The following is a 25,146-nucleotide window of genomic DNA, read 5'->3' on the forward strand; positions in this document are numbered from 1 at the left end:
AGGCACCTCCACCTCAATTGTGCTCCAGAGCCTGGGCACAGTGGTGGCAGTGAGGACAGCTGCTGGGAGCTGGGGTTGGGGTCCTCCAGGTGCACCTCCATCCCCAAGGGCCTGAAGGTCACCAGCGTCCCTGAGGCCGCTGCAGCCAGAGCCCAAACACTGCCTGCAGCAAGCATTTTTTCAGGCATGCGAAGGGCCAAACATGTGCAATGGTCCTGATGCCCCATGTGCCTCCTGGCAAAAAGCTGTATGTCTGTAGGTTTGGGGGGGGTGGGGGGGTGGGGGGTCAGCCTTTGTGCATGCTCTTCTTCCAGGTGTGGGGTGGCTGGGTTTGGGGTTTTATGCACAAATGTGTTATTTGGAAGGTACTGGTGTGACCTGTGGCTGCGAAGGGTGAGAAAAAGCAGGCAGGCTGATGGCTTGCTAGCACAGTTCATAGTGGCAAACACTAATCCCATCTTCCTCACCGCGAGGGCCTGAGTGTAAAGTGTTTGCAAAATATTGACTACCAGCAAAATCTCCACAGGCTCCCTTTTCCCCTCTGGCTCTGCTGCTAAGTCTCTGGCAGTCAATATCATATGTGGGGAACCTACTTCTAAATCCTCCAAATTAGATTAAAGGCTCAACAACATCATAACATGGTTTTAATCCCTGTAGTTCCTACCGTGAACACAAATGGCAGGACAGAAAGGTCAGATTCCCATGAATATCTGTCAGTAGAGGTCTTCCTTTAGATACAGCAGTACTGGTGCAAGTTGGTGACATTTTGTTTGTTAAAGCTATCCTGAAGATTTACGTTCTTCTTGGATGCCCACACTCCGGCATCTTCTGTGACTTGCAGAAGATGGCAGGGCAAATCCTGATTGTGAGGGATCAGTGGTAAAACTTCTACCCTCAGTTCAACAAATGGGTAACAGGACCTTGGTGTGGTTTCCACAGTGGGCTGTGCTTTAAAGCTCGCAGTATTTCCTTTGCATTTCAAAAGCACAGTTGGACTTGATGTTCTTAAAGGCCTTCTCCAAGCTAAATGATTCAGTGATTCTAAAGCAGGTCTTCTAGCACATGCACCTCCCATCGCTTTGGAGTAGAGAATTGGCTGAAATTCTTGCTTTGCTTCCTCCCCATCTCTTAGTCATGGGAGCAGCAGGGCTGGGTCTGATGCCTCAGATCCGTGGAGATGGCAAGCCATCCACCACTGCTTTGGGCCACAGAGCTTCAGCCCCTGACCCTCTTTTTAAAGTACCAATGCCACTATAAAGTTGAGAAGCCCAGAGATGTATCTGCTCCCAGAAAACATCGTTTTCCCTCATCCATCCCTCTCCTCCATCATTCTGTATCTCAGAAATGCCGGCGCCCTGAGCCTGGGGACATTTCCTTGCCTGCCTCAGGGGAGCAGCTGAGCTCTTACCTGCTGTGGGGAGGACAGGATCAGGCCCAGCAGCCTGACTTGTCACTGATGCTTTAGCGTTCCGATGACACCCTTTTTCAAGGAGTCATCCTTTCCCCAGTGAGCCTCATCAAAGAGTAAAGCAATACCCAAAATGAAAGCGGGACAGATTAATTAAAGGGACAGTGTTGGGCAAACAGCCATACAGGACATTTGCTTTTTTCAGAGAGAAAAGGAGTAATGTTTGTGTTAACTGATCTGAAATACACTTTCTCAAGTAGTTAGATGAAGTGTGTCGGGAGGCCATGTTTACCCCAAGCTGGTTCCCAGTTCTCGATGTTTACACCAGATCCAAATGTGCTCTGTAATCAGGCTGACACCTGGGGATTAAACATGTCATTAGTGCTCAGTACAGCCTGGGCTGGGGCTGGGGACAAACATCTTTTATCCAGGTTGTTTCTACAATGTCACCTGGACCTTTGAATCATGCAAACAAAAAAATTGGCTAACATGAAAAGGTTGAGGCTTTCCAGAGCTGTCCAAATATATGTCCTAACTACCACATTTTTGCTGCTTATACAGCTTTTCATAACTGTTTATTGTTCTGGGAAATGAGAAAGGGCTGTTTACACGGTAGCTAAAGGAACATGTGGCAAAAGGCCGCTAACTCCAGGATGAGAAATATTTTCATCAGGAATCTGTGGGACGTTTCTCTTATCTCCCTAACCTAATTTTCTAGGCCATGCTCCTTGTCCACAGCGCTTGGAAGCTGGGCATTTCTGCATGGACCAAAGGAGATGTGTGAAAGTCATTTGTTCTAAGAGACTTGACTCAGGCTGTCAAATCATGTTGCTTGGCAAGGACCAAGCACATGCTGTTACGAGCTTTTTTATGTTAGGATGAACCCTTCAGATGCCAACTTCTCATTGGATTGGAGTTAAAACCATAAAACCTGACTGGGCTCCGTGTCAAACCATAAATCAGTTTGTCTTGTCAGAAAGCCTGGCATATGGTTTGTGTTAGTATCCAGTCTCCATGGCTTGACCCATGCTTGCTATCCAAACAAACTACTCAGAGACAAGCTAGGAGGTGACACTATCTCCAGAAGACTATTGCTCAACCAGCACTCAGAAGAGAAGAGAGAAAAGAGGGAGATGAAGGGAATGGGGGGTTCTGCAGGACTGTGGAAGTAATAAAACCAGCAAAGACATCGAATCCGTCAGCAAATACTCCTGCTTCATCCAGGAGGAAGAACAATAGGCAACCTCAGTTCAACAGCACAGTACTTCTTCAGAGAAGTATGCTGCTGTGTAAAGGAGAGTAATTTGCCTGCACATGAAGGCTGCCCGATGCTATTTCTTCACCTCCCTGTCTTAAAGAGAGGTTTTCCTTTTCTCCTCCTTAAAAAAAAGAAAACCACCTTAAAATAGTTCAGCTTCATATCAAGGGCAGTATTTCTGCTGCAGCTTTCTCTGCAGAAGCGCATTGAAATGCAGAGCTGGACCCAGCATTGGCAAGGAGGTAGGCAGGTTGTAACCCCACTTCTGTGCTGAACCTTGCTCAGACAGGTTTTCCTCTGGAGCCAGTAAGACGCTGCCCATGGGACCTGCTGGAAGAGCCTTTTTCCACCTCTAATCTCTTGCCCCTTCCATGTACAAGTGTCCTCTTCACTCGGTGTTAAACCTGCGAGGCAGCAGGAAGGGAGCCCCAAGTAAAGAGCTTGCTCCTGACTTATGGCCTTGCTGCCCACGTGGATTTATTTCATGACCTCAGGCTAGCCTCTGAAGTCTCCATCTCTTTTGCTGTGAAATGGTAGCACTGGCACTACCTGCCCCCACACGAGGGAGTGCAGGGGTAAAACAGGGCAGGACACAAAGCACAGGCTCCCCTGCAACAAAGCTGCCCACCTGGGATGGACAGACAGACAGACAGACAAAGGGGAGTTGGAGTTTGCTACTTGCACAGAGCAGTTGGCATTTTGTAGGGTGCTGCTGTCTATCCCGGAGTCCTGGCAGAGAACCTGATTGGGAAATTAGAATTGCTTCTACCTCAGCCAATATGTCACACCCTGAAGTGACGCTGACTCCTTGGGGTCCCTCGTGGGACCTCCCTACAGCAGGTGAGAGTATTTTAACATCAGACACCCCCAAAGGGAGCAGAGCGAAGGGCCAGGGCTGCTCAGGAACACGGCACCCCTTTCCATCGTGCCACTCTAGCTATGATGCCTTAAAAGGCTGGTAGCAGAGGTGCTGCGGACCTTATCTCCTGCCGATGGCTGGTACTTTGGAGATATTATATTTATAGCTCGTCTGAAGCACGAATGCCTAGCTGGCTAATTACTAAACACATAGTTTGGGCAATCCAATAAAGCAGTGAGTCTGTCCCTCTCCTCTCTCGTTCGCAGACTCGCAAGCAGAGGCAGCACCGAGCTGCAGCAAGGTAAGACAGTGACTTATTTTGGTTTTCACTGTCCTTTGGGCCTTTTTCTCCTTTTCATCTGCCCTTTGCAAAAGGGGCTGGCAATTTCTCAGGGGTCTGTGTAGACATCCTGAGGGGAGCGCTTGTTTCTCAGGGGAAGAGTGGATTTTAACATGTTTGTTCCCTTCGTTGCTGCCAGGGCACATACAGAGCATCTCTCTTTGTATTTCCAGTCTGCTGTTGGGAACCAGGTGCTAACTAACAGCTGCTCTTTAGTTTCTGCACTAATAATACGCTGTCGTGTTTTCATGTGCTCAAGGAACACAACCACGTCTAACTATAGACACTTTCCTGGTTTGAATAGCAAACTGAATGACTTCAGGCAGAAAGCTTTTGATTAGAGGTTGTTTTTTTTTCCCTCTATCAGCATTTTCTTCTTTATGATGAATATTTGGAAAATGAATAGATAGTGGGAAAAAAAAAGAGAGGACAGAAGGAATATTTTATTTTTTTTCCCCTCTTTCAGACCATTTCCTAATGGCCATGAAAGAAAGAAAGGCAAATTACAGGCGATGCTTGCTGATTTAATGTGTAAACAGTTACTTGTTATGGATTACAGCAGCTGTGGGGAAAGGAAAAAGAAAGCGAAACACTGAAACATAACTGGGTGTCAAAGCAGGAATTCGTCAGAACCAGCCTGTAAAATAGCATTAGCAATAACTGCCAAATCCCAATTATCAGGCTATTGTTACATTAAATTACTTTTAACCTCATCTCATGAGAGCATTAATTTTCAAATGAAGCCAATAAAAGAAGACCTCTTTGGAAAAATAAGATTGTTTGTGCATATGTGTACATTTGTTTGGATGCATTTACACATGCATTTTTACTATAAACATCCTCATAACGAAATCCTTTTTAATCCAAGGATCACAAAGTATGACACAAAGGTAAGGAACATGAATTTGCTTTTAGCCTGAGAACTAAAGCTATCACATTTTGCACCAGAATTTGTTTACTATTCCATTATTTAGGAAATTAAATGAAAGAAGGCTTTTTTTTTTCAAAATGCTGAGCAACCATTTCTCCATGGGCTTTGGCAGGATCCTGGAGAGCAGGACTCCTTAGACTCCTTAGACCTGACCCAAACCCAAGGCTTGTAGGAATAGTCATCTCACTTCAAAATGTTTGGGATTGGGCTCAGTCCCTAAGTGAGGACTTCAAAGGCAAAAGGTCCTCAGTTGGTCAAAAGCTATTGGAGATCCACTGACTTTAGCTGAGAGGTGGATGTTTACATCAGGTGCTGATCGGGCTGGTGGACATGAAGAAGTTGGGTCTGGTCCCAGGGCTGTCTCTCCAGCTCAGTCATAGCAGTACGTGCAATATGCCCATGGGAGATGCCACCCTGGGGCCATGCCTGGGCCATTACATACTCCTGGCCTCTGAAACCAACTGGCCACATCCAAAATATGTCCTAAGGACAGGGTTTGCTCCCAAACCATGCCCAGGTGGGAGAGCCCTAGCCAGCATCTATACAACTGACGAGCGTGGTTGACTGAGTCTCAGTGCCTGGGAGCATCCTGTGGTCCTGTTCCATTTATGAGCCCAGACGCAGCCTTTGAGGCTGCCCCTATATGTTCAACCTCACCTGGGATGGGGACCCACTCCTGTGGTGGATGTCCTCAGTTAACATGTCTCATCCAGCTCAGCTCTCCAGGCTTAAGCTGGCAGGGGCCCATGACTGTCAGTGTAGACAGTGTCGAGACAGCACGCTTAGGAACAAGCTTGCTCCACTTTTTATGTGAAGAACAGCACATAACTTAAGCGGAAGAAAAAAGGAATGTAAAATACCAAATCATCTGCACACATGCATATCTTATCTCGAGGCTTACTATCCCCGCACGGATGCCTTGGAAGGCTTAACTGCAGCCTCTGCACATCCCTCTGTTCTCCAGCAGTAATGGTGTCACCGCTAGACCGTGGTCTGCTCTGTTCAGATCTGCACAGAGCTCTGATATTGTGCTCCCCAGCACTGGTGAGATGAGTTTTGTAAGTTGGCTGGAGCCCAAAGGTAGCGTGTCCCACCAGAGAGCACAATGTTGACTCTTAATGGGCCATCAGTGGGAGCTGGCAGCTGCCTTAGCTGGGACCCGCTGCTCCGCTTGGTCTGTTTTTTCCAAGATCTTGCTATTAATCTAAACTGATGTGCCTCCACACTAAATTGTGCAATAAAGAAACCATGTACAAAACTATTATTTTTTTATAGAGGAGTCTCACTTCTCTCATACTAGAAATTTTCTCATGTCCTCAAATTCTCTGTCTATCATCCAAGCCTCAAGATAAAACAATAAAAATAACAGAATTGTTCTGGTTGGGCAATTAGAGTTAAAGTGTCGCCACTGCTGTATTGACAGTATTCCTTCCCTCTTAAAAACAAGAAGCAGTAGCAGCATTCCAACCATGTGTAGCAAAACACTAGGTGCTTTTTTTTTAAAAAAAAAAGCAAAACTATATTGGCCAAAGATCTTTAGCTTGAAAAAAATGCAGGAACATACATACTAACCCAGTGATTTTTCACTGGGTTTGAATTTAAAAGTGAAATAATAAAAAAAGACCCAAAGCCTGTTCCCAAAGTGAGCCCATTCTAAAGGCAGTCTTTCCAACAATCGTACTTTGTTCTTACCTAGCATTTGAAAATATGATTAATCGATGAATAACTTTACTTTTTCCCTTCCAAACAGCAAGCCATCAGAACAAGGCAGACCTTTGATTGCAGCTGGCAAGAGGCTGGGAGGGGGCAGACTCATTCAAACACTTCTTTAATACAGAAATTGTAAAAGGCCATTTTACAAGGAAGAAAACCAGGGAAGGAAGGGAATGTGAAGTCTGACTTGGGGGTGAGTTCCTGGCCCCTCTGAAATCAATGGGAGTTTTCTCAGAAACATCCACTGATTTTAGCAAAGATCAGACCTCCTCCTTTTCCTTCGAATTTTAATAGTGCCAAACTTCTGTAGATTTGCACCACCAAAGTGCATTTTCACATTTCTCCTTACCAGTTTTCCTTTTTTGCAGCTGTGTATTGTCTAACCGGAGCACAGGCACTCCGACACAGTTGTTTTTCAGTGAAATGAATTATTACTGGCTGCAATATTTTATCTTTGGCTTTATATCACAGTGAGTACAGTTTCATGCTGATAAATCTCAGGCTGTTTCAACAATGTTCATCATCTAACACTGATTAGCTTTGAGCAGCATAGGTCATATTACACTGAGTCCTAGTTTTTCTGAAAGCAGTTGGAGCAATTCTGCCTGGTTTTGCTCAGCTCGGTCTGACACAAACATGGAAGGAGCACTACCATACACATTTTAAAGGGATCCATCAACTTCATAAAACCTCAAATTTTTCTGCTGCAGGTTGATTTACTGGCTACTGTTACACATGCCACCAAGAAGTAATGAAACTGAAAGAGCTGGAAGAAAAAATATTTCCCCCCAATTTCACTTTATATTTTCAGTAACATTTTGTGTGAAGCCAGTTGTACAGGTTCTCTTTTATAGCATTTTTTTTGTCCTGCTGTCTCTGGGAAACTTCCATATCACAATGAATAAGAGGAAAACTCTCCTTAAATCAAGGAAAATAAGTACACTTCCAAACCCCATTGTCTTGGCAGTCAAATGGACACAAACACGAGGACAGAAATTGTTTCACACTCTTCATATACAAAGCCAGTGGGCTTTCAGATCAGCTTATTCCCTGTCAAGCTTAACAGATTTCCATAAGTGTCTCACTAGAAATTTGCATGCTTTCTGTTGGAGGGAAGTAGGTAACATTGACTAGCACTCGTTTTTGGTAGTCTGCAGCTAGGGGAGCAAAGCCCCACATGCCCAGAGATTACCATATGAAAAGAGGAATACCTGGAGTCCACAGACGCCACCACACAGAAGCCCATTATTCTGTTATTTATGCCATTTTTTAAATGCTGAGAATCCTAATTTCCTATGCATGAAGTCCATTGACTTCATCACGCCCCACAGCCTCCGGTGTTGGGTGCAGAAGGCAGCAGGACACTCGAGGGGTTAGGACACTGCTTACAATGCAAGAAAGATGTGCTAACACCATATAGCATGGCATTTCTGATACAGAACAATAAAACAGAGGGAGCTATCAGAATAAACTCTATTTGTTGTAGTCTTCAGCTTCTGGGTTTGAGCCCCAGCTCAGGAATTCACACGAGCACAGGTTAAACGTGTTGTGTGTTACGTACTCATATGGCCTGCATTTCATGTCATTGAGTATTTCTTCTCTCAACATCCTTTTAGGGGAGAAAAGTAGCGCTTTTTCCTAATTCAGAAAGGAGAAGTAAGGGCCAGATCTGAGGGCAGACTCAAGTGCTGAAGTGCAGCAAGGGTTGGCAGGCTACGAGACCCAGCTCAGGGCTGCAGTGACCCAGGGCTCCAAGAAATAAGTCTCGGAGAGAGACTCTTCCCTCTCTTCCTTTCATCTGCCTTAAAAATTCTGCAGCCAACGTGTGGGACGCTGTGTCCAGCTCTGCTCAGTTAAGCTGGGGGGAATACAGCAGCTGAATTTCAGGTGTGTGAATCCTGCCTGGATATACCCGCCCCGCTTTAGCTATCCAAGGTCAGGTGTCCGTCTGAACTAGACAGCTGGATTCCCTCTAGATTCAATGTGGAAAGAAAAGCACATCTATAGGGGAGTTCATTTCATCCTCAATAGGTGTCTAATGAATCACCCCTGGCAAGCGCCTCTCTTTCTTCACCCACTGTAGTGGGATCATGGATGGCTTGTTTGGACCAGCTAACTTTTGGTCTGTCAAAATGAGGTAAGATGGATGCCACTTTAAGTTATTTGGCCAGATTACACAAAACGTTTTATTGGTTGAGGAACTGACTGTTACCACAAGTCCCTGACTATTTCCTGCAAACTGTCCCCTCCTTTCTACTTTCATGAACCGGGGTGCTTTAGTAATGTTGACTCTGTCGTAAGCACTGCGTTGTGCTTACTCCTCATCTTTCTCCTTGGTCATTTTTACTTCTTGTATTGGTTTTCCTGTATATTGATGTGGTCTGTGGCATTCTCTGGAGATTCATGAGGTGAACCAAGGCTATCCTGGTGCTGTAGGAAGTTTTGAAAGTCTGCTTCCAGGTGCAAAGTGGGACTTAGAGCACAGCAGGAGCATGTCAGATGAATGGCAAGTGGTTCTGGTGGAAACAAGACTCCGTGTAAGAAGTGGAAATATTTTGTTAGGAATTTTTCCTCACTTGGTGGGGCTGTAACAGAGAGCAACAACCTGAAAAAGGGTGTGAAAGAGTTTATTTGGGAATGAAGGGTTATGAAAGAGCGTAGAAACTTATAATCATAGAATCGTCTAGGTTGGAAGAGACCTTTAAGCTCATTGAGTCCAACCATCAACCTAGCACTGCCAAAACCACTACTAAACCATGTCCCCCCTTAGGAGGAGGGACTGAGCGGTGATGGTTTTCTAGACCACCCATTCTCATCTGCAGGGAGAAAGTGACACAAACATATTTGAAAATTTGCAGCAGCAATAGTCTTTTCAGCCAACATTACCTGAAAAAGTTTCAATCCAGTGCACCTTTTTGTGCAATGTTGAAGATGTCTGAAAAAATGAGTTTCCAATGGAAACGTTAACAGTCCTGTGTAGAAATCTTGAATGGAAAGAAGAGGTTTTGCATGAGATTGTTACTTTCATGATCTGATATTTCTGAAAAACGTCAATGTGTCTGTGGAAACAATGACAATCAGCCAGCTAGGACACTGGTGTCTCTGATTTTAGACTGATCATTTAAAATAATAAGAAGAACAGAACTTTTCCTAATAGTGGATGGTGCTTATGTAAGTTTGTTAGTTAGGCAATCAATGTGAAAATATTCAATCATTATAAATAACCTAACAATTGGAACTTCTTATCAGGATTGATACCAAGGTCATTAATTTGTAAAGTGTTTCACCTTCCATCTCATCAAATTCAGTAGGAGTTTTACTTTGAGGTTTCCAAGATTGGCTGCAGAAACATTTCTGAGCTTCATGGTAGTAATATTCACATTTCTTTGTTGACCACAACCTTAAATAAAGCCATGGTGTTATCTGTAGTGTCATCTTACTTAAGTTTCACAGTTCAATAACTTGCAGATTCATAACCTAAGGAAGATATACATTTATTAGTGTGATTAGTGTCTTAGGATACAATTATTTGCTGCTGTGGAATACTGATGGCTAAACAGAGGGTATAATTATACGGACTTGATTACTCAAACAGAGTATATGATGTGCACAGTAAAAAGACATATTGTTCTCCTTAAGAAGATCTTTAGGCAGACAGAAGTGAGGAAGACAGTGGCTGCAGATGTTGTCACCTCAGCACACACTTGAAAAACAACCAGCAAAACTGTCTGTTTCAAGGATCTTACATCCGTGCTTCACCAGGTCTGAAGACCAAGGGACCACAGAACTAGAAGCAGCAACGGATTCAAGAAAGAAGAACCAGAGAGGGCCAAAAAGGCTTTTTACTGACCCCAAGGAACAAATGATGCATGAGATAGAGGAACAGACTACATCAACCAAACCACAGAAATCTCAGGAACAGGTTTTCTAAGGATGTCCTTGTGGAAAATTGGTAGATCTGATTTACTGTCTTGTTTCTCTGTTAGGTAGTTTTGTGCCAGTTAGAAACATTTTAGTTTATAACAAAATATTGGCCCTGAAGTCAACTGGCATGGCACAGCTGGTGTCCATACAGTTACACTGTCTTATCAGGTAAAATGAGATGGACACATCCACCCTCCTGTTAGGAGCAGTCCTTTGAGCAGGCCATGCCAGAGACCCCTTGGGAGAGTGATGGGGGCTTTGGGCTCAGCCAGACCAGGGGCCACACTCACAGTTGAACAGTGTGGACCATCCTCTGCTGTGTTTGGGTCAACACAAGCTACTGGTATAGATGCAGGCAGGGAAGGCAGTGGGTCCAGAGGAATGGGCAATACGGTCACCCTGAGAAGATATCGGCACAAGGAGGTCGCATGGAGGTTGTGGTATGCGAGGACAGTTTTTTCGTCCATCCTTTTCTTCTCAGCAGCCCTTGCCTTGATTCCAGTGGCAAAATGCACACACAGGGTTGGTGTGGCTGAACCACCCTCTCCCACCATTACGAGCAGGAGCACCCAGCTTGCATGCCGGGGGTCATTTGGGTTCATGCATGGTCTTTGCCCTATCCTAGCCATCCCTCCCCCTGTTATCATTGCTTCCTACTGGAGTCTGCCATTCTCCCGGTTGACTGCTTTTGGTAATGGTTTCCTCATTTGTTGAATGAGAGCAGCTGTGTTAGCAGAGACCTAGCACGTGAAGGGCATGGGCACGTTCAGCTCATCATGCCAGGAATGGGTTAGGGTTCAGTTTGGCAGGCAGTTGTGCTGGCTGCTGGGAGAGGGTTCGTGAGCAGATTCTCAGCCGGGACTCCTGCCCAAGTACCTACAGCCATGTCTCCTCTCTGCCTTTCCCCTCCTTGCTTACAAATGCAAATGTAGGGTGGATATACAGCTTACTAAGGGAAATAGCAAACAGCTCTGGGTCTGAGGCATGCTCCCATGGAAAGCCTGCAGGAGAAGCAGCACGGACACGGCTGTAGAAGAGCTGTGGGCACCCAAGCAGAGCAGCCTGCCTTCCTACCATGTCTTCCTCTGCCCTCTCCTGCAAGTGAAGTTTCTGCTGCTGTCAGTGCTGTGTCTGCTGCCAGATAAGCCAGCCCCTTCCCCGCATTTGTGTTTGGACATCCCAATGTTAGGTACTTTTCCTTGTAAATGAGGAGTCTGGATTCCTGGAAATCCTTCTGGATATAAGCAAGTCATCATCAATGTGGACTGGCTCTTCAGGGAGCAGCCAGCCAGGTCACAGAGTCACAGAATGGCAGGGGTTGGAAGGAACCTTCGGTGATCATCTAGTTCAACCCTTCTGCCAAAGCAGGCTCACGTAGAGAAGGTTGGACAGGAATGCATTCAGGCGGGTTGTGAGTATCTTCAGGGAAGGAGACTCCACAACCTCTCTGAGCAGCCTGTTCCAGTGCTTTGTGACCCTCAAAGTACAGAATTTTTTCTTTATGTTAAGATGGAATTTCCTGTGTTCCAGCTTGTGCCCGTCACCTCTTGTCCTGTCACTGGGCACCACTGAAAGGAGACTGGCCACATCTTCTTGACACCCGCCCTTTAGATATTTATAAGCGTAGATAAGATCCCTTCTCAGTCTTCTCTCCTCCAGGCTAAACAGACCCAGGTGGGCAGTGCTCAGTTGCGTAAGGCATTTGTCTTGTAGCAACCCAGCAGGGACTCACTACACTTTATGGTTAGCCATTAAGGATAAACGAAAGGACTAGCGCTGCTTCATAATGCGATTTCTGACTCCTCTCTAATGATTCAAAAAAAATTACTTATCTTCCAGCATGAGACACATTATCTTCCAGACAAGCCATTGTTACAAGTCTTTATTTTGTTTTACTCACAACATTTGCATTTAATTCATATTAAGATAGCAACTCCACTAGACAGCCATGTGAGTATAAACTTGGCAGGGACAAACACAATCCATATGTCTGTCAGGCTGACAATGGATAGTATATTTTTTCAGCTCTATGTGAAGTGTTAGACGTGAAATTCACATCAGCAACTAAATGATTACTTTAATCCCATTATTTAAAGGGCCTGAGCACTTATAGAGTTCAAAGTAAGCACAGGCCTAAGAGGATCAACAGCAAGGACTCTACTTCAAAGTGCACAATCGAAGCTCATATTTTCAATCATAATATATGTCTGAGCCTGCGTCTCAGACCCTCTCAGTTTATCTGTAGTACATACAAACAGTAGTTGAACAGAAAAATAACTGTTGCCATACAGAAGGATCTTTCTGCAAAACAGGATGTTCCCACTCATGTTCAGGTCGGAGAGGGCGACTGTTTCTACTTGCAATATTAGGAGTCTGAAGTAATCTGGGAAGTGATTTGCAACTGTATGCTTCTTTTGAAAACTGGGCAAGTTGAACATTTTGGGGAATGACAGGGCCAATAGATAACCAGGGTACAAAAATAGTCCTCAGAGAAGAGATGGCTGTAACAGAAAAAGCTAAATGAATTTTTTTTTCTCCTGTGTTCACTGTGAGGAACTTGGAAAGCTTCCCACAGCAGAACACTTCCTTATGGGGATCATCAGAGGATCTATTTCAAGCTGAAGTGTCAGTGGAAGAGGTATGGAACAAATAAACAAAATGAATAGGAAGAAAATGTTAGAACCAGATGGTGTTCACCCAAGAGATCTAAAGGGACTCAAGGATGAATTAGCTGAAATAATAACAGTGCATGCCCTTTTATTTAAAACAGGTTTAGAACTGAGCACCTGAGAATAGCTAATATGGTGCCAGCCTTTTTAAATGGTTCCAAGAGAAACTGGTGGAATTAGAGCCTGGTAAGTTCGATAAATTTAGTAGAAATGACTAAGCAGGGTAGAGAAGATGGCTAAATATGAGACATTTGGACAAATTCAATACTGCTGTGTAAAGAGAAATCATGCTTTACAAAACCATTGTGTTCCTGCAAGATGATAAGAAGCATGCAGATATAGGAGATCTTTGGTTGGTGGTAGCTGCTTATTTGTACTTTTCCATATATTCAACAAGGGCCCTCACCAAATACATAAGCAGCCACAGGATAAGAGGGAAGATCTTTGCATGTATTGCATAAAATCGGTTGAAAGATAAACAGGCAGTTCTTACAGTAAAGGGAGATTAATAGGAGATTATTAGCAGAAATTCTACTAAGACTGAGAAACAGAAGGATCTCAGGCAACAGGATGAGTGGGCACTGGAACAGCATGTTAAACTGAATAAAGCAGTTCACATGGGAGAAAATGTAACTTTGGCTATAAAATCATGGTTCTGAGCCGACTACCTGGGTGTGAAATTTGGGAGTTATATAGGCATACAAAAAAAATCCCTGCTCAGTGGTCAAAAACAGTCAAAAACCAAATTGAATGTTAAAGTTCTGGCCACTTCATCTGAAAAAGTAAATTGTCATGTTGGAAAAAGTTTGGGGAAGGATGATAAAACATGGGGAGTAGTTTTCATACAGAGTGACTAGGTAGGCTGGGACTCTCCAGTCTAGGAGAGAGATCATAGAATCATTGGATGGGTTGGGAGTGACCTTAAAGATCATCTAGTCCCAACCCCCCTGCCATGGGCAAAGACACCTCCTACTAGACCGGGTTGTTCAAAGCCCCATCCAACCTGGCCTTGAACACCTCCAGGGATGGGGCCTCCACAGCTTCTCTGGGCAACCTGTGCCAGTGTCTCACCGCCCTCACAGTAAAGCATTTCTTCCTAATATCTAATCAAAATCTACTTTCTTTCAGTTTAAAACCATTACCCCTCATCCTATCACTACACTCCCTGATAAAGAGTCCCTCCCCATCTTTCCTGTAGGCCCCTTTAGGTACCAGAAGTCCATTATAAGGTCCCCCTGGAGCCTTCTCTTCTCCAGGCTGAACAATCCCAAGTCTCTCAGCCTGTCTTCATAGAAGAGGTGCTCCAGCCCTTGGATCATCTTTGTGGCCCTCCTCTGGACCCTCTCCAAGAGGTCTATGTCCTTCTCATGTTGGGGGCTCCAGAGCTGGATGCAGTACTCCAGGTGTGGTCTCACCAGAGCAGAGTAGAGGGGCAGAATCACCTCCCTCAACCTGCTGGCCACGCTTCTTTTGATGCAGCCCAGGAGGCGGTTGGCTTTCTGGGCTGCAAGTGCACATTGCTGGCTCATGTTGAGCTTCTCATCCACCAACATGCCCAAGTCCTTCTCCTAAGGGCTGCTCTAAATCCATTCTCCGCCCAGACTGTATTTGTTCATGGCATTGCCCTGACACAGGTGCAGAACCTTGCACTTGGCCTTGTTGAACTTCATGAGGTTTGTACAGGCCCACCTCTCAAGCCTGTCCACATCCCTCTGGATGGCATCCCTTCCCTCCAGTGTGTCAACTGCACCACACAGCTGATGAGGAGAGGGGAGATATGAGGGCTGAGTGGAGATGTGGTAAAGATTGACAAAGACAGGAACAGCCTGTGGCATATGAATAAAGATCTGTTGCTCATCATCTCTCCAAATGTAAGACCTAGGAGGCATCAGATGAAGCTAGTGGGTAATATGTTCAAAACGAACAGAAGGAGACGGTTCTTCAACAACACAGAGTAGAGCTACCTGTTACGGGAAACTGTGAATTTCCTTTCAGGAGATCAGGAGGAAACTGTGCCAGTTCATAGAAGTGATATTCAGTATGGATACTGCCTCCAGGTCAAGAAATCCCAGAGTCAAAAGTTGTTGGAGGCTGGGAGAGTATTATGAGGAGATATCACTGCAGGCTATTCTCACTTTCTTCCCAAGACACTTAGTCCCCAAGAACAGGATAACAAGTTAGAGGAACCCTTCTGTTCATCGATTCTCCTATTACTATGGCATGATCTGAATACCTGCAAATTACAGGTTCTGCCTGACACTAGTCATCCTTTACAGGCATGAATGTTAGACTGAAAACTCTAGTCTGAATGTCTTTTTCTTTCTTTCCGCCTGTTTGCATCTGTGTGGGACTGACAAAACTTATGCTCATTTGACTTTGGGTGCTATGGAGCCCTAAAGTTAATTCTTAAGGGCAAATTAGGCAAAGATCTGCCAGGAATGAGTTAGACGTTGTCACTCCTGGTTTGGGAATGAGTTAGATAAGTTCCTGAGGTGTCTGCCAACTGCTCAGTTTTACAAACCTCTCTTTGCTCAGAAGCTCCTGGGGCCTCTGGCTGGCTGATAAGGGGAAATGGCAGTTTCAAATGTTGCTGTTGGCCATTTCTAGAGGGTCACAAAAGATGTCAGGGATGCAGGCAGACAAAGCGTTAAGGGGAGTAGAAGGAAATTATCCAGACAGAAGTAACATTTTGGAGAAGAAGGCATAAACAGTGGGACAGTGGCAGGCGGAGGATTCTGGAAAGGGAACTTTGCCTAAAAACACTGGAGCATGCTGGGAACACTGTGGGGAATACTAGGTATGTGAGCTATTTTGTACAGAATTACGTCTCTTGTGCTATCAGAAACACAGAACGATTAGTTTTTTGGAACAATCACAGTGTGCTTATTTCATGTGTCTGAAACAGGGAACCATAAATCATGATTATACTAAAATGAATAAATCCTAAATTAAGGGGTAGTATTTGCCAGTTGAGAAGACCAGCAATTACTGCAAACTCTATAGTAATTTGACATCCCAGGTTCCACCCGCAGGAGTAGGAAACCCAAAAGCCTCTTTGCATCTGTCATACACAATGCCCCACACAGCAATCAAGCTGAATCCAGAGAAAAGGAAAGAAGCAACAGCTCCTCCACACAGGTCTCTACACTATCATAATTTAAAGTCAGCATTTCTAAAGACCACTCACCTCTTGTCAGAGATTGTCTCTGGATCCCAAAGTACTTCCAAAGATGTGCCACCAGGCTCCCTATCTCTGTTTGCAGATGAACAAACTATGGAGCCAAGGGAAGTCCAACGAGGTGTGAGGATGGCAAAAATCAAAATGTTTCACTCTGGTTTCCTTAATAACAGAGGCACCATCTGTTTCCCAGTGAGGGCAAAGAAGGAGAAAGAATGGTAGGGTAAGCAAGGAAGGAGAAGACTATATTCTACAAGAATTGTTGCTTCTTACTCACTTCATTACAACTCTTCATGATTTCTTCTTCACTTGGGAAGGGCTCTCCAGGGTGGTTAGCCGACACGGCACAGACATCTGCTGCTTGGGGAATGGTTTGTGAGCTGCCTTTATCCTGCAATGGCTTTTATAGCTTCTTTTAATCCTTGAGGACCTGAGATGGCTCTTCTGATGATGTTGCTTGCCCAGTGAAAGACCTGTCAGTCCTATAAAATGGTGCCACAGCTTTTCCAATCTGTTGAAAACTCAGCTGTCATCAAGAGGAATTTTCCTTAGCAGATACCAGTTCCTCAAAGCCCTGGCTTGCTCCTTGAAGCTTCCTCTCATGTGCTGTCTGCTCCTTTCTTGAGCACCACTATGCTTCTCCGCCATGATCCCTTAAATTCATGCTCCACTGCTCATCGGTGTCAAGAGCTGTTTGTCTACTCAGCTGAGATAGAGGAAAGCAGCAGGTCTTTCTGCCTGGGTTATCCATGCAAACCATCTCTACATCTCAATTGTCCACAGAGAAAGGGCCACAGGAGCAATTTCATAGACAGTGGCAGACCACGTGTTGACCAGTTGACCACTGACACATTCACTTTGAGACAACTTTTTCAGGAGATGATAGATTTCTCTGAATGAAACTGGGGCTAACTGGATAGAAAAGGAGGTCCTTATTAACTTCAAAGACTGAACTAAATCTTTGTCCAAACTGACTGTAATAGTCTAAACTGCTTTCAGCTCCATCCCAGACCGTGCTTGAAATACCCTTGAATTTGAGTCAGTATCATCTATCTTATCACATAGCAACATATTATCCTTCTGAAGATAACTTTTCCTGTGCAAAACCAGAGGTTCTTCAGTGCTACTGAGCCATGGCACCTTTCTCTATATTCACTGAAGAAAATTGTTTAAGACTGCATGTGAAAACTATTCAAACATATTGAGAAAGCAAACAAGCAAATTTTTTTTTCCAGATTAGACTGGAGTTTCTAAAACACTAAAATTTCACATTGTTTAGACTAAACGTTCTCCCAAAAATAAAAGAAGTCTTGCATCAACCCAAAGCAGACAGACTTTCACTACATGTTAAGTTCCCTATCTGCCTTGGCTGAGGTGGTTTAAATGGATTGTCCAAAGGTATCTGTAGTTCCTTCATCAGAATCTGTGAAAATCTGGTATTTCTTACTTGCTGAGTATTTCTACTTGAGGATCAAGTCACCATGGGGAAGAAAGGAAGATCAGAATACTGCAAAAAGCCTTGTGACTGGGAGACTGAATGGCGAGAGAAAAGACACCCTGAAAACAATCTATTTACCTTTTGCATATTCCTCATATGCTTCGGGAAAACTACGTATCTGAGAACACCTTATGAGAATGAAATTTCAGGAAGATTTCATATTGCCTGGCTGTTATTTTAGGTTTAATGAACTAAAATGCAACGTCCGCATGAGTCTATACTACTTCCTAAGCAGTAGTGCCAAAAATAGCAGTTCTCCTAAATGCACCCTCTCATATTCAATGGAAGCTTGTGTTACACAGGTTCCAGCATCAGAAAGAGATTTGTTGAATTCTGATAAAGTAACTTAACAGTTTCCAGGATAAAACAGTGGTGGAAAGAATCATTCAGTAGCTTAGCCACTTTCAAACCTAAAGTGTAGCTTTGCACCTCCCCTGCTCTCTCAGAGACATTAAATTTCTCTATAACTCAAACTGGGGTAAACAGAAATATTCCACTTCCAGCTGTCTCTTTCCACTATTTTTCTTTGTTCATTCTTTTCAGCCAGAAAAGCAGATAAGTGCTGAAATGGTAGTTATTCCAGCATCAATCCAGTAGCTGAAGTGAGATTTCTGAAGGATTAGTAAAATCATTGAAAAGTCCTGCTATGAAAATAATACTTTTCCATCTTGTTTCCCATATGTGAGGTACGGTCTTCTCCACATAGAATTAAAATTGTTAAAGCACACATGCCATTGAAGAACAAACAATATATGCTACGTAAATGCTACATATATGAGGAATATATAAACCATAATGTATGTTTCTAAACCATAGGATGGCACTGAATGGTACTTGTGTTTTCAACTTTCAGTTTAGACACCCAATTAGAAACATTGCCCCCTGTTTTCATTGCATTGTCTCCTCTGAAGTCTTGAAGATGGCTGATCTGTGCTGGGCTCATCAGAGAACCAATGAAGTTAAAAAAAAAAAAAAAAAAAAAAAAAGGGTCGCCCACCCTTTACTTAACATGAAGGAAAATTGGTTTTCTTCCCCTTGGTGGATTTCATGATGGTGGGAAAGAGGGTCAGTAGTTGGCATCAGTTTTTGCCAATTACTTATGACTATTTACTTGTCAGATAAAAGGCTGAAGTGAGCAGGGGTGCACCAGCTGAAGGAGGATAAGAGGTCAGAGGATTGCCCTGCCATGCCTAGTAGCATCTGATGGAGTGCATACATCACATCATGGGATGAGGGAAGTAGCTGCTGGTAACATTCCCTCATCCCTTTCGCAGTTCCGTGCAGTATTGTGTGGCTGCTAAGCATCAAGTCCCATAGTGAGCCCACAGATCATTGGGTTTTAAATTGGCAGAGGCTCTTCTGCCTTCAAGGAGTCAGAGATGTTAGATTAAAACAGAAAAAAAATGATCTTATCTTCCTAAAGTCAACCCATGACCTGCAACAGTTAAATGAAACCATTTCAGCTAGAGCCAGTATATATTTCAATTTGTAATTGTGGAAAACACTTGTATTCCAGCAGGTCACAAAAAAAATCTCTGGCAGAGTTGCTGCAGTGGCTGTCAAGGGACACATAGGGAAATGAAAATATCATGGAAATTGAAAAAAAAAATAAATCAAATAATGTTTGGAATATTTAATTTGTTTTAGAAAGGTTTGGAAATAAACTGACTCAAATAGCCCAAATCTAATCACCTTCACGGCCTATTTTTCTTCTTTACATGCATTTCTAAATCAGAGCTGAGGTAAGAACTGTAACTAAGATGGAAATTAATGATTATTGTTGTCACTGTGCAACAGTTTAATCTAAAAGAAAGAAACATCATTATTATTATTCCTGAGCTCCATATTTACAGACAGTGAAACTAAAGAACGGAAAGATGCAATGTCTTGTCCAAGGGCAAAGAGCAAGCCAGTGATGGGGCTGGAAACCCAACCAGCAGCTCTCCCAAGACACAGGTGAAGCTCCACGGTAGCTCAAGGGGTCACTGAGAATTACTCACTGTCTGGTTTAACTCATCTGCCAGTGCCAGTGTAAATGCAAGGGAGGACCCAGGGACTTGTGGTTGGGGAGTGAGAAGCAGCTTTGATTTAAATAAGCTTTAATTGCCATAGAATCAAACTCCTTAATCCCATGCATACATGGTTGGTCCTTCAGGGCACAACGCCTGTGTTTTGAAAATGCAACTGTAAAGGCTGCAGCATCAGTCAGATCAACCCACAGGCGTTGCTGGTCATCAAAATAACTCGCATGTGTAAAGGAAGTTTACTTCTTGTAGAAGAACTAGGAACGGCCCTTTCCCACCATTTTATTCTGTCTGTGCTTTTGTAGACTTTGAGTAGCGCTGAGACTAACACATTTCAACCCCATTCCAAATCTGACTACCATTTGAGTGCCCAAGAGGACAGTATGTACAGGTCAGGGTTCTGGCATACATTTGTTCTGCAGCAGAAGCTCTTAGCCAACCCATATGCCCACCTGCACTACCGCCCACTGTCCAACGCAAAAGGACGTTGGACTACCTTGCATCATTTGGATGCAAAACAACAGCAACACTGTCTCAGGCTATTGGGCTTTACATTTTTATCCTACTGGTTTCTCTTAAGGTTGAAAACCTTCAAACTAAAGCAGCTCCCTTTGGCAAACACCAGTTATCACTGAAGTATTACCCTGAATTGTCTCCCCACCCTACCCCTCAAATGGCAGTGAGCAGACATCTCCCATGCACTTCTGATCCAAATTCTTCCCTCTGGGAGGTTCCCCAGGACCCTCGCTGTTTTGATTAGCAGAATGTGTTTCTGCTAGAATGGTTGATAAATGAAATTGGATTTTGCAGCAGAAAAATTAGTTCCTGGTTAGAGGAGGATTAATGGTTCCCCCTCTTTAACATGTGCCCACTGGCAGGGCTCTCCGCTGGATCCTAAGCATGTGCTAAGACAATCTGTTCCTTCAGCTTTCTCTTACACAAGGGGTTTTTTTGGCTTCATTAATTTCCACTGCTTTTCTTCTTTTCCCTCCTCACTGTGGGGGGACCTGGAAAGAAAGAAGGGTGGAGAGAAACAAGAACGGGCTCTGAACACTTGTATAGAAACACCTGCACACTTGCTCCTCAGAAAAACGTGCACCTCTCCACGAAGGAGCAGAGAGACAGCTTGTTTCACTCTTCTCTGGGCAAGGCACTAAGTCTCAGCAGGCAAAAGAGCCAAAGTGAATAAAGCCTCATACCATTTTTAACCAAATACGTTATTCTCTCAGCCAGGTGAAGCGCCTTACAGACGTTTGGGTTTGAGTTGCTGTAAAACCTTTCCTTCTGCAAAGCGCGATCCCTCGGATTTAGCAAAGCAACGTTATTAACAAGCATCAGGGGTTTAGAGAAACAAAGGCTGGAGGGGGGGCGGAGGGTGGGGGGGAGCCTTATTTTAGGAAGGGGGCCAAGAAAGACAAGATGTTTAGGAGGGGGAAGTATCAACACCCTTGGAACAGAGAGTGTCGAATGCCAGCTGCAGAGCGCCTCAAAGAATGAGTGTCTCCGATGCTTTTGTCTCCTTATATGGTAAAATGATAGAGAGGGGTTTCACTAGGCTGGGGAAGGCGGCAGCCTCTTTCCACACAACACCGACTGCTGAGCCGAGATGGGAAGAGCCGCTCTTCGCAGGCAGTAGAAAGCCCCGGCAAGCTGTGCAGCTCCCCTCCGCCAGCAGGCCAGTGTGCTCTTTACACATTCGTTAATGGATGTGACCCCCTGTCCCTGGTCCAGGAGGTGACATTAACTGCCTGCTACTGCTCTGTAAGTAAATATCCCTTTTTTTCCCCTCCCTCCCCGCTACCCAGCGGAATATATCCTTGAAGGTGTCGCTTGAAACAAAGGGTGCAGAGAGGAGGAGAGGGGTTGTTTAACGCCCCAGTGGGTTGTTGGGTAAGGGTGCGAGGAGAGATGTTGCCGGTCCCCCTTTCTCCTGAGCACACCGGGAGGGGTGTGAAGAGGAGAAAAAGACAAATTTCTTATCAGAGTAATTACTGCCGCATGTCCATCCATAAAGTGACACCTCAGCGAGCTGATGAGGCGCTGGGTCATTTCACGTGTAACTATTTTTAATGACTGTATTGTGCTGTGTGTGTAATCCGTTGGGGAGGTGATAAAAGGTAGAAGCTGAGGTCTTAGATTCCTTACACCTCTGTGCACACTCCTGCTGCCGAGCTCAACAAAGGAGGATTTTTGCACTGTAGCAAGAGCAGATGCACATGAAACAAAGGTAGCCTTTCCTCTTCACAGGCAAACACTGGGGACAGATTGTGTATGGGAAAATCAGGGAGCCATCAGCACCGTATTTCTTCTTTTTACGTGGAGAGAATAAATTAGAACAGAAATCCCAATTAACAGCTCTGAATTCCTTCCTTCTCTGCTCCTCTCTGCGTGTGTGTGTGTGCAGCCACAGTAACCCAAGTCCTTAATGTATGCCATCTAACACGGATTTCTCTGTGTACATAATAAAGGAAATACTAACTTTCATTGTCTGCATTAATGGCTGTTCTAAACTTTCTACTTCCCTAAAGGGATACAGCTTTTATTTAGTTCACCTGATACCTGCATATTTCAGCTTTGCTGTGTAGAGAGACACACACATAGTCACAGGAAAGCAAATGTTATAAAATCTCTATACCAGCAGCAGTTAGTCTGTTATTGTTACTCCCCTGACTCCTGTCAGGTATGTTAACTAAGATTGCAAATAGCTGATTGACACCGAGATTGCCACGGTCAGTAGCTATAATATTTATTGTTGGCTATACATATTTGTACACTGTCTTTAACAGGAATTGTCCTAGAAGGGACCAACAGAAGGGGGGGTGTGCATCTGATTGTGAAGGAATGCTGTAACTTAGGTTGCCATTTGGTTTCTGTTATGACCCCTGTTTTCAACACTTCATACATTTATGGGTCTCCCCGCTTTCTGGATAAAATCTTCTGTGCCTTTTGTCAGCCAGACGGTAAACTTGCCAGATGGCATTTGGATTTGGAAAGCAGAAAAATAGGTTTGGGGGTTGCTTTTTTAATTTTATAAAAATTTCTGTTTGTTTTCTGCCCCTGTGCATATAACTGGGAAAGGATGCACTCTGAAGGCTGCTCTGTCAACAGAGCCTGTGTATATTCTTCTACATTTGGAGAAAATGAAAAGAAAGGGTATGAGGTACTATGTTTATTGAAAACTCAGTTCCAAACACTGCCATAGTGGCACTACTGTACCCAAAATCTAAAACTATCTTTTCACCCTAGCCATAACATAGAGAATGATCTTTGGCTTCTGAGCTAACACGTGGTAGAGGTGAGCGGGGCGCCTGAAAAGCCACAAATCACTACTGCTGAGAAATCCTATTTGTGAAAGTTGCCTGGGGTTCCCACCTGACATCTCCATCTGACTAACAGGCCTGAGGCTGGCAGATGAACTAGGTCTTGAAGTCTTTTGAGAAAGCTTAGAAGATCCCAAGGCGGCAGAATTGCTGGGGTAGAATATACTTATTTTTGGTTCTCACCATTCTGCCGAATGTGCTCCCATGGGAATCTGCAGCGCTACACATGCAAGCACCAAGTAGTCACTTCCAGGTTGTTCAGATTTAAAGCAAAATATTACTATTTTTTGTGAGATCACTTTATCACATAGCAGCAGCTATACTGTGTCAGATATTGTTTGCATATGCAAGCTCCTGTCATGAAGAATGTAACTGATTCCCAACTAAAGCATTCAGGTGCAGGTAAGGTCCCGTTTCCTACCTATGATTATACGGTTTCTTAAGGAAGTCTAGGGAAGCCCTTTCCCTGAAATCACATCTTTCCTGTCCATACAGACATCAGCACTCCCAGCTGGCACACTTTGCATTAGAAAAAAATAAGACAACTCTTCAATCATATACAACACGTTCCTCCAGGATCCCATCATGCTTTAAACATCAGGAACCAAAAAAACCCCAAAAGTTTATGATAAAGTACAAGTCCTGCAATCGTAAGGGCTGGTGACAGTTTCTGCTGCATTGCACTGCACGTTCAACCTTTCATCCCAAAAGAAAGGGATGACGAGGGCTGTAAAGACCTATATTCATGAGTGACTCCTGACTCAGTTCTCCGGGGCATTGAGCCCTGAGCCTGAGAGCCAGGTTGTACCTGCTGTTGTCACCCCCTTGCCTCACCTCACAGGGGTCAGGACATTCAGAATTAAGGGTGGGTCAGGTAAATTTTAACAACATCAGCCAGAAGAAATGCTTTCTCCTCCATGAAAATCAGGCTGAAAACCGAAGTAGTACCTGTTGCTGCTGACCAGCATGCTGCCACTCTTTCAAGGTCCCCACAGAGTAGTTACATGCAGGTCTGAGGTTCATTCATGTTTCTCTGATGGATAAATTGGCCCTGAGCACCTTCAGAGAAACTCTGGATGGTGTAGTGTCATATCACCCTCCCTCACCTAGGTACTGCTTCAGAAATTGGGGATCTTGTAATTTGCATTTTTTGACTGATTAATTCTAATTGTGTAGTTTTAATGTTTCATTTACATATGCACAGTTTTTTGTGATGCAGATTCACCCCAAGTGATGGTGTGAAATGGCAGGGTAATGACAGGTTTCATGGAAATAAATCTGGGATACACTGACAGCCACTGAAACATTAACATTTCAACAATACTAATTAGCTATATATAGAGAGGGTCTGATTAAAACCCCCTAAAGGCTTCTTTTAAGGCTGAACATAAAATACTCATGCCAGGTGAAAAAGTTACAGTCCTAATTTTGTTCCTTTTCACATGCCCTTCTATATTATATTGGATAACATTAACTAAGATGCTAAATGGCTATTGTACATACAGTAATATGCTGTAAGAGGAATGTAGGTGAGCGAAACACTGCCATAAGAATATTCACCTCTCCCTTTCACAGCAAATTTTCAACTTTAAAGTTGCAAATATATCCACTACAGCAGAGCAAGGCCTAAGGCTGCACTTTTGGTGGTGGAAGGTAGTTCTAGACCCTTGGCAAGCACAGGCACAAGGGCTTAAAACCCGCCACTCTTTACTTCATCTTCCATTAAAAAAAGTAGTGAGTTGCATAAAACCATAAAAAACCTGTAAGCATTTATCTAGCTCTATTTTGTCATTGCTCCAAAGGACTTTTGAGCTTTAGACCAAAAGTATCTTCAGAGACCAGGATCCCACCTCTGATTAATTCCCCCCTCTCCATACTATGCCACGCATCGCTGCATGGTGGACCCAACATCTTCCTTCTTCAGTCAGAAAGGATCTCGCCCACAAAAAGATTGCCTATGTCCATGTCCCCAGGCTCTCTGTGTCTTTCTGTGCTTGCTCCTGCATCTCTCATGCACCACAGGT

At 44.1% G+C, this 25,146-nt stretch overlaps 1 protein-coding gene across 2 annotated transcripts in view; it reads left to right on the plus strand.

The window, feature by feature from the left end:
• The first annotated feature begins 3,753 nt into the window (after window positions 1–3,753).
• FHL2 (four and a half LIM domains 2) overlaps window positions 3,754–25,146 on the plus strand; it is a 44,362-nt gene continuing 22,969 nt past the window's right edge. The window contains exon 1 of one of the 2 annotated variants that reach the window (XM_009883068.1): window positions 3,754–3,826. The gene's annotated coding sequence lies outside the window, so the exon portion shown is untranslated. Of the gene's footprint in view, window positions 3,827–21,389; window positions 21,564–25,146 lie in introns of those variants that run through there. The other variant, XM_009883067.1, reaches the window with a different exon arrangement.

The sequence above is a fragment of the Charadrius vociferus genome, unplaced genomic scaffold (genome assembly GCF_000708025.1).
Source record: "Charadrius vociferus isolate BGI_N301 unplaced genomic scaffold, ASM70802v2 scaffold92, whole genome shotgun sequence".
Classification (NCBI taxonomy): Eukaryota; Metazoa; Chordata; class Aves; order Charadriiformes; family Charadriidae; genus Charadrius; species Charadrius vociferus.